Raw genomic sequence first — 16,782 nt, 5'->3', positions numbered from 1 at the left:
ATGTTGAATTTATTTGCATTACCCCATAGCTGAAGGTTACTACCCATGTGGTTTCAACTAGGGATTTGTAAATAATAAGTTTAGTTTTGTAGTGTTGATATGCGTGTATTTACAGTTATTGCAAAATTTGTTTGGTAAGCGTAGGTGTTAATTTAAATTACGTTAGGGGTCCACCTAAGTTTATGATTTAATGTTAGTCCTATAGATACTATAGACTGAATGAAATAGGTATTTGGGTACCATACATTATATTATATATAGACTTTCGGGCAAGGAGAAAGTCTGAGTGTAAATGTAGTGTAGACAGATTTAGCAATATTTATTTTGAACTGAAATAGAGAATATTAATAATAATTACATTATTCACTGTTGAATCACATTTAAAAAACGTTTAATTTGTCGATAACTGCATGATGAAAAATATAAAATAAAATAATTTATGTAGGTAAATATTTTATATAATTTTTTTCATTATTTTTATATTTATTTATATCATTTTATTATCGGTAATCACACTCAGATAGGTATAAAATAGTACTATAAAATCAAGTTTATGTATTATTATTTTTTCAGGCTGTTAAATTTTTTTTTTAATTTGAATATTTTCTCCTATCCATTGGTTATTTTAATCCTGTATATTTGTTTGACCTTGGATAGTACGTGCTGTTTTGACCTAGATTCAGTGTAACAAGCACGTCACTTTCATCGCTCAACTGATTATTTAGTCAACTTGTCCAGTATAGTATGTGAAAATGTTCAACATTTGCATTTTATGGTACTATAGGGTAGGGGTGGCTAAATCCCGGTTTGCCGGTTGACCGGAGCTCACGTCTTAATATTTTTAATAATATAATAATATATACCTATAAGTATTATTCCTTTTCCTGCTAATCATATTATTTGTTACTATATATCTCTTATCACTGGCCGTCCTTGTACTATAGGGTATAAAAAGGTTGAGAACCGCTAGTATTGTGACTATATATAATATCATGCGGTAGTTCAGCGAACTCAATAACCTAAAGTCTACCCATTCAAAATTACCTTAATGTTTTCCCCACAACTTTTATCAGTAATTTAATTTGTATAAAATCAAAGTTCTTTTTTTCATTAAAATAAGTCAAATTGGATTTAAATCATCAACTAGCTTGGTTGGCGGGTCTCCGGGACGTATTATCGAATAGTGTGTAAAGCTCGCATACTGCTCTCAATGCGATTTATATTTAATGATGAACGAGGTTTTTTTTCCTTCAAAACGTTCCGGTTAAACCAATTACACAATAATAATCTTAATGAACACCCACCCGAGTTCGAAACACCGTCTGGTCGCTATACACTCCCCCGCACAAACGAATTTTAGTAATGCATAATATATACATGCATCCCCGGTCTTACCACTTTCCGAGTATAACCAGCTTTCCGACCTGCAACCACCACCGCGCTGTGTTTCTGTTTAAGTACGCTCTCCGTCATTAAAGTCATCACCGCACTGCTGTCAAGTCTATGCACCGACGTGCCCATTGTGAGTGAATATAGTCGCCATTTCTGTTTCGAAAAATCGATTTCGTCCTCGCCGCGACAACGGACGGGACGACTGAGGTAGCGATGGGAATACCCCCCGAAGAGGAGTGTAAAATATGATACGACTCGCAGCGGCCGTGAATAATGAATATCTCGTGTATTTTCCATTCGCGCCGTTTTCAGTACACAACAAACGACTTAACCTAATAAGATTATTATTCAAATTATTACAAATCGATTTCGTGAAAACGTTACCTGTGTAGCACGTTACACGGGTATTGTAATATACATATTATTATAATAATATACTTACGGTGGCAAATAGTTTGGCAGATTGGCCGCCGCACGACGGTGCAGTCCAATACGTTGTTTTAAAAATAAAAATAATTGATACATTACGTGCACATTGTCGAACGTTTCGCGTCGTGTTGCGTATACCGCGAATTTTCAATTTTCGATTACCGCAGCGGTATCGGGAAACGGCGTAAAACGTCTGTGACGAGCAGAGGCTAAATCTGTGGGGTGCAGTGCGATACGTAAAAACTGCCACCACAGCGGTGCAGGTGACCTACGACGTCATACAATAATAATTAGGCTGACCATAATATATTGTATAGAAAAATAAACGCGAAAAACAATTTTTGGCTAAGCTCTGAAAAAAAAATACCTTAAAAATTGTTTAATCATTTTTTTTTTAACGATATATTTGGTAGATAAAACAGTCCGTGTACCCGTTACATGAAATAATATGTCGTTGGAAAAGATGACGATCGTGCATTCGTGCGAGTTTATAGCAATTTATTACACCGCAGTGCAATGCCACAAATTTTCTCATGCTTATCGCTGACAATATATTGTTCGTCGACACTCGTTCCGCGAAAACTGTTGTTTATAACATCGGTTTCAATATAAAACTGTTAAAATATTGGTTTGCACGATTATTATACTATAGTTATGTTTTGAGCACACGTTTTTACATTTACGTACATTAAATTCTGTACGGAGATAACGGGATCAAATCGATCCGCTGACATAAAGTTTTGCTATTATATAGAAACGAAAAACTTAAAAAGGTCTACCGGAGAAAATTAAGTACAACATTAATATTATACATATACATGAAGAATAATATATAAAGTTCATATTTTTATAGGAGTCTGCAATTTTTTTTAGGAATTTACAAGTATGAGGGCTTTGCATGTGGCTACAGTATATAATATTACTATAGTTTATATTGACGCCTATTGACACGTGTGCCCAACTTCATGTTCTCAATTCCCAATATACGTACCTTTACGCTACTACCTTGGGATGAACATCAATCGACAACTTACTGAATTACCTCATACAAATAATAAATCACGGTCACTCGACGATCGATACTATCGTCCGATCTTTACCGCAACAAATATTAAACTACCTACCAAGATATCGCCGTATAAATTACTTCTAAGACCCATTTGGTCTTACGCCTATTCCTCACGGCAGCCAACTCATGGGGTGCAGCTGAAATGTCTAATTCAAAGCCCTTCGGATCGTCTTAAAAGCCTGATTTTACGTTTCCGATAATACTCATTAGGTCAGATTTAAAAATACCCACTTTCACCGAATTATCAAAGCTCCATCCTATTACCGCTTCACTAACCGACTATAACTCACCATCTTAACTCTCATCTGCAACTATTCCTGGATATCTCAAAAGGCGGCTAAACATACAGACTCGGTGACGTAATATTGGGGCGTTTGAAATGTAGCACTTACAACAACAAAACATTTTTAGGTGTTGCAAAAATATTGCTTTGCAAATATAAAAATATTCAAGTTTGTAAGTTTTTAAATTTGAGTTATAGTTATCATGCTATTAGGTAATCTATTAATTTATTTGTACTATAATACTTAAATCCGCGCTGTATTATTTATACCCAGTTCAGGTTTACTGTTAGCTATAAGTTCAACAATATTTTCTTTATAATTTTTTTTTCAAAGATAGCTCCTGTATGAACATTTTTGTATATACAAGGAATGAAGCCATTCAAGGAAAGAAGAAGGGATTAAATACCCAATATAACATAAAACAATTTGCAACACCCATAATTGGAACCAAATTGCAATATTATTTATACATTGAATTCAACTAATATAAGTAATATAATATTTTATATTTTTATGATGAAGTACCTCCATTGTGAGGAATCTTCATTCTTTAATTTTAGTTTGTATGTTATTATTTATTTATTTAACAATTAAGCTATTGTTGTTCGGCTTCTATCAGTATAACCGATAGACTGATAAAAAAAACGAAAAAATACGTCACGTTAATAATATGTCACCTGATAAAATAATTATCATACTCGTTCGGACGCGATGATCGCATAATATTCGCGTGGCACCGTCTCACACACCGATCCCCTCCCCCCACACTTTTTTTTCCAATCTCAAATCGTACCTAATATAATAATAATAATATGGCGTAGTACTTATTGGTGTTCGCATTATTATTATGTACGCACGAGCCACTGCAGTCAATTTATAGCGAATTTAAGGGTCGGCTTGCCGGACGCGTTGCCGGTCGAACGAGTTTCGCCACACATACGATCCGAGATTTAATCGTAACGTCTACAAATGGATTAAAATTTCGAATCCTATTTTCTGTCGACGGCGATAATATACGCAGGCCAGTGCGGGTTCGTCGCAGACGCGTTTGCTGCCCCCGCCGCCGGATCCTCTGCGATCGGCTTGCGCGTACATATTATTATTACATAATAGAACATTATTTTTACGTCGTCGCCCAGTACAAAGCGCTCGACCGTAAACGACTGTTGGCCGAGGTTTTATCTCCGCAAACATGCGCCACTGGTCATCGCAGTCTTACTCGAATGTGTGTGTGTGTGTGTGGGCGAGTGTGAATACAATATACGCTCCAGCCTCTAGTGCCATACTATTATATTGGACGAGCACACACAATAGTAATAATATAATGTATATGTGATGTGCACGGGTTAGGTCAATCGTCCTCTGCACATACCATCCGATCGATTCGTATGCTCGTTTCGAGTCGGCGGCCGTTAACATTTCAGTCGTACATTGTCTATACACTAGTTGTTGTCCACAGAGATTTCGATTTTCACGCCCGGCCATTACTATCATAGAGTACGATATTATTACGTTTAACACTGCAGAAATCGTTATATGTCAGAATAATATTAATATATTATATAGGTAATAATATTACGTTTGGACGTGCAACGCGACCGGTACCCGCGGAATACCCGACGACTACGATATGCCGGTGAAGGTGTATAAATATTATTATATAAAAATATATAAATTGTAAATATATAAAAACGACGAGAACCAAATGCAACCCCCGCCATTTTTGTCACACGCAATTTGGAATACCCTGTATGTGGCCGTACTACGTTTACACGCGAATACTCGTATTATATCGATTCGCCAATTAAACGAGAACCATTATACGGAGACGCCGCGAGAGGTTAAATAATAATTATCGTAAGTACTGCCAGCATACAAAGTCTGGCATACGATATGGGTATTATTATTTATTACGAAAAAGTAAATTGAACGATATTAAAGACGTAAAGCTGTAGTAAGTAGAAGAGCTTAGCGACACGAGTGTTTTATACGAAAACGCAAATTTTTACTGAGAATTATAATTTAACGTTAAAAGCCAAAGCTACCATAGGTCCCGTTGTTTGAGATTTACCAATTCAAATTCGTTATATTTTCCCATTATATTTTACGGTCCTGGAACGGCTAAAATTATAATACATACATCAAAGTAAATGGTAGATAATAATTTGAATGCAATACAACTTCACAAGTAGATAAACAGTATTTTTTTAACTTAAACATAACACCTTTTATTTGTATATAAAAGAGTAAAGTTATGTTATTAAGTTTTCTTTTTGGAACAACCGTAAAACGTTATTATTTTTTTTTATCGAAAATTGCCCAAACTAAAATTGAAATTCTGTGGGTTAGTACTTACCTGTGCCCTGCAGTTTCGTTTGTGTAACAAAAGTTTAAAAGAGATTGTCAAATAAATTTAAACCTCGGAAACATTAAGATACAACGTAACTAACTTAAATTTTTGACGGTAAAACATAATGATATTTTATCTAAATTCTTTTATTTATTGATTAATGATTAACCTTAATTGAAATTAAATCAATCGACATTGACTTATTAAGTACCTACTCAATTTATTTAATTTATTGATATAGTGTAAAGTTGGACCTAGATCCTTCTATATTTACAGTCGTTTATACCCTCATAAATGTGTTTAATTTAAAAAAAATATATAATGTTCGTGATTTGAACTAGAAATTGATTAATTTTAGCTCCCTGAGGCGATTTCAGTACAAGAGGGTCACTACCTAAAATAGTAGGCAATTCAAGCGAATGATATTTTTGACATGGGATGCAATTCGAGTAACCTTTTTTAAAAAAAACAAACATGGACCACGGGAGGTAATTCGAAGGTCAGATGGAAGGCAATTCGTGTGCGTCCATTAAGAGGTTAGGTTTATTCTGTGTTAGTTGAAAACCTATCAGTGCACAATGAGGAAAAAGAAGTTTTTATGATGGAAATTATGCCTATAAAGTATAACGAAAACCTCAATGGCAGGTAACAGTTTTTAAAAGCGATGTGTTTCAAACATTCAAATGCTTACCTTCTCCTCAATAGTTCCCTGGTACATGAAAAAAGCCAACTATGTCAATGATTGACGACATTTAATAACTAAATAAAAGAAGTATAACGTAATTTTAAATATTCATGATTGCATAATGAATTAAAATATGAAGATTAAACAAATTTAATAGCTAAAAAAAAGTGTTTGAGAGACTTCCGATTCTCAGCCAACCTCTCCGTGGTAGATAACGCTAATAGACTGAAGTTCGGAGATCAACTATATGTATGCTGGAAATCAATTCACACGTCCCCCAAATCAACTCGGGAAATAATTTATACATAATGTAAGGCTCGGGAACAACCCACCCTCACCGCGTTCTGAACAGTGTGTGAAATATCGAGGATAACACTGTCCTCGATTTATATAAAAAAAAACTATAGTTTTTAGCCGTTTCAAGTAGGGCTGGCGGTTTTTTCGGTATACCGGTATTTGGTATTTTCCGTATTCTATAATACCGGTAAACCGTGAATCAGTAATTAACGTTTTTACCGAAAATACCTATCTAAATTATTTTTACCACATACCTATATTTATTATTTATAATTTGTATATAATCGTAATGACATAATATAATTGTCCTATCCTAGATTGGAAACTTGGAAGCACTAATAAACTCACCGAGTTCCGGTATTTTCATAGGCGTGGTATTTATTACCGATGTAGGTACGGTATTCTCGGTAATACCGTAGATACCGGTAATAAACAAATACCGATATCAAAATTTGAAATACCGTCAGCCCTATAGTTTCAGGACTGTAAAAAATAAAGGACAATGAATTAGAATTGCTGAATCCCAAACCACTGAACCTACGACAGTTTTGACTATAAATTATAGTGAAAGGCACACGTCGCTACAACACTCCTACAGTATTTAACTACACAGTACATACCATTATAAAGTTCAAGGCATTATTATAGTGCGGAAGCATTCAGATGGAAATCATCATTGCAGTAATAGTGAACATTGAACTAAAATTAATCACGAAATTAATGGATGTCTCGGATGATAATTACCTCATCGTATACAATGGCTATATTGTTGGTACATATCGCACTGATCAATATTGAATTAGTCCACTAAAATATGTACTTATCTAATTTTTTTCAATGGATCGCAATTTGTTTACACTATTATATGCATTATTGTTATAATAATATTTTAGTTATTGTGTAACAACAGTTATTGTGTTTTTGTTGAATTTGTGCGATACAAAGTTTAAGACATTTTATACAATACAACGTCATACACTTACTATAGGTACGTGTATTTATGGAGAAAGCAATATTTGTTTGCATTTTGAGAATTTGAAGTATTTATTTTGAATCGATTTTAGAGTTGACACCACAAACTACACTCGACCCAATAGTGTTGTAACGCTGTCGATTTTTGCCGTTATTTGTTTTTATTTTACGGTTTGTCTTTGTCATGCGAATGTACATTTTTGAGCGGTTTACACCACTCCACCCACCTCCTGGAGAAGAATTCTGGACATGCCCACGGTCATATCATTTGTAATTGTTTGTGGCTTTGCGCTGGATATTTTGCACGGAAACGCAATTTCCAAAACCAAAACACGTACCAATGCCCACGGGCAAAAAAAGAACCACTCGACCGAACGCCCCCGAAGAGCGATAGAACTCAAAACTACTCGGCGGTACATCCGTCGTCGTTAAACAACGACCCTTTTCCTAAATTCGTACCTTGTTGGTCGTTTTTCACGCTCAGATTTCCATTACGATCAACGTATGCGTTTCACTCGTTTCCCAGTGTTATATTACGATGCGTCTATTTTATTTATTTATTTAAAATCTTAAGTCCCCGCCGCGATCAAGTTGATTGTAGAGTGCAGGTATAAGTTGCCGTAAAAAATAATAATATAGATGACAAAATATTATATGCGTGCGACGCAAAATTATACATTAACCGTGTAGTACAGTGAGAAAGAATTAATTTTGCGGGTTCGTACAACTTCAATTATGCAGTGTATACACAAATCATCGTGTAGTTTTTGAATTGCGTGTAAGAAAAAAACAGATGTTTTTCAAGGTTCTTGAGATAGACTAAAAAGAATATAATTAGCAAACTAGTGGTTACAGTTTTTACTCCTGAAATTCATAATAAAAGCGCAAATAATAAATAAAAATAATAATTTCGACTTTGGTTAAATTGATGTTGAATTCAAGTTTAAATAGGGACTATACCTATAATTATAATTTATAATTTTTTTTAACGGCTTTTAAGACGTTTAAACTTGAAATTGACATTCTCGTGAAAAATAATTTACGTTATAACTCAATAATAATATAGGTACTTAAAATGTATAAGTAATCGCGTAATCAGTCAGTCGTTGAAAATGTTAAGCCTTGCGAATGCTTGTATTGTGCATCACTACGCGCATTGTGTTGGTATATTGGACGTAAATAAAATAACACTTATTGCACGCTACATAAATACATATAATAATACGCATACCTACCTACAAATGCATAAATATTATTATAATATCAACTTGTTACCCACCCACATGAAACGGATGTACGCGGCCCGATGTCCCGAACAGACAATTTTATTATATTATTATGTTCATTATTAATTTATCAACGGACGACGTATTATTCATTTCATTTCATTATGGACCGTATAACGACGCAGACGTCTGGACGATAACGATATTGTTCGCTCGATCATATCGCATAATGTTATAATAATATATAGACATGGTCGGGCCTTTGTTATCGGCCGAGCCGCAAAAGGTGAAAGGAGTACAATATCCGGTGACCTGCAGGTACTTCCGATATGGACAGATTGAGATATCGTCCGATTTCCTTCAGACATAATAAGAATATATTATATTATAAATTATAATATTCATCTCGTCACTAACGCCGCCCGGACAGACAAACTGACGTCGGCGCAACGGGATTCGCGAAACCGCGCGCACAAACGGCTTCGTCGCCGATTCGTATTATGCGTTTTTTATAAACAGGCGTGGAAGAGTTTTACTTTTTCTTCTTCTTCTTCTTCTTCTTCTTCTTTATTTTTTCCATTTCCTTTATATTGTACCCCCAGCGAGAGAAAAATAATAAAGTCCATCGAAAAGGGACCGTTTGCGGGTCTACGCGAAAGAATTCTTATTGTTATACATTTCAATAGAACTTTATGTATGCGAAAACAAATAATAATATATTATACATATATCTATGTATACAATTTTTCATTTATTTAAAAAAGCAGTGAAACGGCTGTGATAAAAAAAAATTAATTATTTTCATTCGTCCGAATGGTTGCGTGAAATTTATCACCGATTCGTCGAACCTAAAAGAGGATTATCGCGAAGTTCAAAAGGAAATAATACGCAAGACCATCAGAAGTATCGGCGAGAGTTTATGATTGACTGATATTTCTTATATAATACTTACGTTATAAACTGTTTATGGTACTTAATTTTGTTTTCATAAATTCACATCCAAATCACTCAAACACGCATATATACGGTAAATTAACGCTGACGGCCTACATATAATAAAAGCATAAGATTTTTATTTTTATTTTTATTTTTACTTGTCGTTTAATTTGTCGGAAATTTATTGGACAGAAATTTGTGTGACTGTGTGAGTGTGAGGACTTGTATGGTGAGTGATAGCGTGTGCATTAATAAGTTATTTAATATTTTAAACTATCAAGAAATGTTTGTGACAAAGATTTAATTTACAATTTGAAATCAATCTAGTTGATACGAATCACGAATGTCATGTTGGTTATATACCTTGATAAATTGACAACTCCGAGCTCGTAAAAATATTTTTTTTTTTAAATTAATCATTAATAAACAAATAATTAATTAACCGGATCCATCTTAAATGATGTGCTCATAACCAAGAAGTGACGTCAACGTAATATTTAAATACAAGATAAAATAATTCTAAATGAAAATATTTTAATTTAATTATACTGCTCGACTACATCAAATAACAACGAACCGACAAACTAAATATAAAGGGTTTATATTAATAATGAGATGCGTATAAAGAGAAAAAACAGTCGGGTAAATATAAAAAAAATTTAATTAATAACACATTGGAACCTTAGGGTCTATGAGACCATACGGAAAGGTGTATTAACTTACGGTAAACACATATTTACAAAAGTACAACAAATGTGATTTTGTTTTGTGACATAAAAAGTACACCAGTACCTATACCTATTATATGGCTATATGAGTTAAATAGAACACAATAACTCATTCGCGTTAAGTGATTAGTAAATTATATTATAGTAATAATTATTTTTCATTTATTTTGTGTGATTGTATTTTTTTAATAAATTTATTTTAATATATCATGTACCTTGTACATTGTACATCTAGACCAAAAGATGATAATAAAATCATAAAACGTACTGAATACACCTATATTGTTCTCTTGATGCATTTTGTAAATTAGTGTAATTTTCAACTCTTGTTAATTAATTGGAGTGGATATAAGTTGATTATTTTTTACTCTCAGTTTTTAAACGTGTCTATACCAGATAGCGTGTCTGCTGTATTGATTGACCAAAAATTAGTTCAACAACTTGTTTATACTAGTCAACATAATATTTATATTGAATAAATCATTCTGATAAAACTAAAAATTAATTCGTAAAATAATAATAAACTGTTAATAATTGGGCCATTAGTTTATGAGATTTCCACAAAACAATCAAAATAATAACTTTTACTTTATGTACACACGGTAAATTTTTCATCATGAAAACTTTCATATCGATCAATCGGATTTTTCAGAAAAAGAAATTTTTTTCGCTTTGTTTACACAGTAAACATTATACAATATTGTTTATAGGCAAACATTATACAATGCTGTTTTCAACATTTTGTCGTATAAAATTACGTACGAATTATAAACTATAGACAAAATCAAATATTGAAGTAACGTTTTTTCTCTTTTAAGTTTAGAATCGTTTAAGTTCGTTTTAAACTTTCAATGAAAAGACTAATAGCGATAATCTATAAAATGTGCACGGTACCACATTACCTACCCATCTTAACTTGAAAAAGTTTATTAATAAGTGGACATGTGTAGAATGTAGATCCCATTGGGAATTTTAAATTTTGGCGGAAACGGGTAAAATTGCATCCCATTGTGTTGCAGGGTCGCTCGAGTGACGTTAATCGCAATAAGTTATGGACTGCACCTATCGGGGGTTGGTCAATGGGGTCAGTAAGGGTGGTTAAAATGTATATTCAAATAAATTCAAGTGGATATAAATATTTAGAAAATGAGTTACTATAATACAATTTCATAGTGGATTCTTATAAGAATTGCAAATTATAATGTATTATATTATTATATAGGTAATAACATGCAAACAATTTTTACGTTTTTGGGCGGGGAGAGGTTATATTTTCCGTGTATAGCCCCCCACTACTCCTTGATCTGATCTGCCCTGAGATATATAATACTTAGAAACTCAATTGCAAACCGGTTTTTAAAATTCGCAAATCGATGTATTAATAATTGCGAATTTTTCACAGATTTTTGCAAGCCCAATTTTCGCCCCTTTTCATTATTATTTGAAGGTCAACCGCACGTTCGTTTGGTTTTTGGCGGATACGTTTTCGTGGTCGTCGCCCCGTCGATTCGACGGCGGCGGCAGTCTACCGTTACGACCTTGGGGCTCCACTGTCATTATCACATCGAAGCACAGACATTGTCAGTATAATACCGTTATAATACATTATGTCTATGGTGGTGACCACGTGATTCTGTTTTCAGTGCAACGGTACACAACACTATAATAGGTACTTTATAGAGAACTCTGAAACCAATATAATATACCTACCTATATAATATGGATATTAATCATCATGAAATGTCTTCGTAAAAATGTGTTTGACGTATGATGCATGTTTTGTACTTTGAATTTTGACTTTCGCGATTTATTGCCAGACTGTGTTACTAAAATATTAAAACGACAGTAAAAATATGTATAACGTATTTTTATTTTTTTTTGGAAAATTTTTAGATTATATCTTTAATATTTATTGGCTATGCTACAACTTATATAAGCGACCAATAAAAAAGTAGTTCTCTGTATACCTATGTGTTTGGTTGTATATATTCGATTTATTATTGGATTAATCGATCATTGTTTGTTGAACAGTTTTATGAAATTACCAAATTACTCAATTCATAATTGAATAGTTTAATTTTATTATTTTAGTACTAAGTACCTACGTTTGTCAGCCATAGTCATAAACAGTTTTTCGTTCAATATTTATGACAATTTTTTAATTACATTTTTATCTTATACTCGGAATAACATGGGTGCAATTTTTCTGTTTACAGATATTTTGTAAAAATCTTTGTTTTTAAAATCTTAAAATATACTAACGACGAAATACAACAGTCTCCTGGTAATTATAATTGCGCGTGCCCGTAAATTAATTAATCTGTAAGTAAACATATTTTTAAATAATAGTTTTTTTTTTACCAAAGAATTAATAATAGTTATATTTCATATTCATACTTTCCCACTTTCGTCACTATGTTTTGAAATTTAACTTTGATTGTATTTCTCAAAATAGAACCATTTTTTAAATGTAGAAAGGAACTCGATTATGACGTATACTAATCGCCCTACAAAATAAATTAAATACATTTTGTCTTAACCCAGATTTAAAAGATGGGTATAGTAGGTAAGTTTAAAACTAAAAACGTTGTATTTCGTAACGCAATACGTTGGATGATCAATATGACCATGAATTCGATGCATTTATAAATTATTATATTTTATGATATGAGTGTTATTGGTATTCTAAATTTAGAACCATTTAACTTCCAGTTACTGACACAACACAACAGGTAGCAGTTACACAATTCTACAAAGTCTTAAAAGACTAAGAAGAGTACATTTTCAGGCAGATTAACACTATAATATCAATAACAAATACACAGTATAGGTAAGGCCGTAAGGAAAATATGAACTGTATGTATACAAAAAACGTCCGTTGACATTTCGCGTAAAGTTTTAAAAGTTACGGTTAGTGGTTTTTCCAGTGGGTCAGCTAACAAATATATTATATGCAATATATTTGTACTGTAAAGTGTGTGGTGGCCGACTTAGGGGACGGTTAAAACCCGACAGAAGGCACAAAACAGAGGTAATCCGTACCGCATGCTCATTACTACATAATATAATATGCGAATATTATTCGGCAGTAAGAGAGAGAACTGTCCACAGCGGTATTTATACGTCGTATATTATACATTATTGTATGCAAGCTATATTATAACTATGGCAAGTACGTACTATATTATATTATTATTTACTAACTATACCTCGAAAATTGAGATACTTTAAGCCTCTGTTGTACTCGTCGTTGACGACTACGACTAAGTCGACCCGACGTTTATACGTGTGAATATTGTAGTACATCGTATCCGACAAATCCCCGTGCAAACTTTCAACAGATTTATTATGCACACACAGGAGGACGTGTTCACGTGCAGTGTTTGGACGATGTATAAATACATGCATGTATAAATATATTGTTTATATATTTCACAGGTCGTAGAACATTTTCCATGTACCTATATATGGCATATGTGCCAGCTAGAGGGAGGCGTTATATAATTTAATTCCTCGACGTAGAATACAACCCGAACACCTCTAATACGATAGTATGTATATAATTTGTACTACGCGTGTATGTTTAAAAAAAAAAAAAACAATATACGATAGTTTGAGCCTTAATCAATATTGTAAGCACATAATAATATACGTAATAACATTATCGGTTTAAATTTGATTTATTATTATCATTTTGAAGTATTAAAGAATCTGTGTATTATTATGAGAATGATCACAAAATACGTTTACTTTTTACAGTTCACATTTTATTTGTAGGATGAAGTTTAATTTTATTTTAGTAAAATTAATTTTAATTAAAAATAAACGAGATGCTTCGAAAAACTTTTGCGGAAAAGCCACCAAAACCCGTTCTGAGATGCACCATGGTGTTGTTTGATTCCCGTCCACCCACCACACACCGCTCAATTCAAATTAGAAAACTTTATAGTTTGCAAAATTATATAAACTTGTACGAGACTTTCGTAAATACTATAACCGTAATGATTAAAATATATTTTTCTACAATCATAAGACATTCGATAATTAATATACGTTCTCTAATTGACAATATTGTTGTCGGCTCACGCCAGAAATATTTAAATATGCTAGTTAGCATATCATTATGTGTTTTATAGAAAAATATTGTTCAAAATAATTTATTTTATCATCTTCAGTTACAGTTATCAACATTAACAAAACTACAAAAAAATATTCATCAGGACAGAGCACGAATATAGATGATTCGTCGATGAATATTCCTGTAATATTCGCAGCATTCTAGAAGTAATTGACAAATTTAAGATGTAATTATGGTACAATTATCAATTAACAATAACATTTTAATAATTAAAATTATACCATTCAGTCGTCGTGATTCATAACAAGTATTGTTGCGGGTTTTAGGGACTGGGTGGGGGCGATTGCCCACTCTCTAGTCTAGGTTTTATTTTTTATATGGCAATATTATGCTTATTGGCAATATAATAATTCTTATAAAGTAAGTTGCCGCTGTCGGATTGTAATCGAAGGTTATCGAATATGTGTTTAGATTTATTTGTGGATTGTTTTTCCGTTTGACGGGTGTCTTTTCGCATCGATATCGATAATAGATATTATATTCGTTTATTACATAAATGTGATCGACTATTAATTATCATGGCTATGAACCGTTAACCTCATATTATTAGATATTACATTATATTATGTTATAGCAACAATAAAAACCACTATCACAATTTGTTATTACTTTGATAGGTATATATAATATATTAATGTAATATGTTAATATGTGATTGAGCGTGTGTGTGTGCATTAAGGGTGAATGAGAAACTGTAAAAATAATAATTTAATTAATTCTACCATGTGAACAAGCATAGATCAATATTTCTCAATAAAAATAAAGTGTTGAATTACTAATTTTACAAAAAATAATTTCTTTATGAATTATGAGTGATTCTTGAAAACATTTTTTTTTATATTTACAATTTTAAAAAGGTGGGTAAGTGGATGTCGCTTTGCTGTACAGTAGGTTACAAGTGGATCACTGTAATGGATGGTGTTAAATTTGAATTCAATGATATAATATATCATTGTGTAAGAAAAACGATTCTAAGCGAAAACGGTCAGTCAGCCTATGATATTACCAAGTATATTTGATGATATTATTGTGAAGAAAGTAATTTGTTGTAGGTGAGCCTTATTGTTTTCAATTTTCAATCCTTAGCTTTATAACTTTTATAAGTTGAACATTTTATAAATTTTTAACTACAAAATAATTATTAAATTATAAAATAGATAAATGTTGTCAAAAATTGAACTTTAAATGCTTATAAAAAAAATTGTGCCTATGTATTTTTCATATTTTTCAACTGTTATTAGAACGATGTATCAGGAGCCTAGCACCTATATTCCACCAAAAACCAAAATCGATTTTCTCAAAACAGATTTTGCGTAAAAATTCCCGTTTTTCCTTAATTTTTCTTTTGTTTTTCACGTCGCTTTTGAAAACTACTGGGAAATTTATACTTTTCACCCCCAAAAGTACCAACAAGATTCACTTTCCTATCAGAAAAGTTACTGTTGAAGAAAATCCAAGCACTTTTACTGTCCTAAAAGGTGATGACAGACACAAAAAAAAATAAAAAAAAACACACATCATTGTAAAATCAATACATTTATCGCTTCGCTCAGAATCTAAAATATAATTTGTGAATAAATTTGCAGGCATTGGATAAAAATACAACTAATCAAATTTTTTAATCTCAATACCGAATGTCTTTCTGGTGAAATCGGTGGTAGTAGCTAATAGTGAAGCTTATAATAGTTTTTTGTTGGTCATTACTGACTCATTAGTAATGGGTCATTACACTACCTCACCGTATCTGTTCTCGCACATTTACCTAACCATTTAGTGCTGTCTAGTATAAATGTATAATATATATAATATATTCTTCTCTACCCGACTTGTGCCTGACCTTCAAAACTTACCAAACTGTTTCAATAATTAATGAAAATTAAAATATTATCTCTGTATAAATTGGTTACCTCGAAGTTTTCGAAAATAGTTATAACTTTTAAGAAACTCAAAACTTCATTTCGCCTAATTGAGCTGTGGTGTTCAGATTTGAAATAGCAATAATAAGAATTAATACAAATAAATAGACAGTCAAAATCATACACCGATCACGAAACGTAAATAAACAAGTTAAAAACAAGTATCTTTATACCTACCTACAATATATATTGAATGTGAAAATATACATTTATTCTTAACTATTATTATATTTTAAGAAAATAACTACATATATAATTATCGAGGGGGCCAGATGTCAATTAAACGTGCATGTTCAATTATTCAGTGCCACCCTGAGATTTCGAAGGACCCTTGGCAATCGAAAGTCAAAACAGCGCAGG

The sequence above is a fragment of the Metopolophium dirhodum genome, chromosome 4 (assembly GCF_019925205.1).
Source record: "Metopolophium dirhodum isolate CAU chromosome 4, ASM1992520v1, whole genome shotgun sequence".
In the NCBI taxonomy this organism is placed as follows: Eukaryota; Metazoa; Arthropoda; class Insecta; order Hemiptera; family Aphididae; genus Metopolophium; species Metopolophium dirhodum.
Note: the sequence above shows the minus strand (reverse complement) of the source record.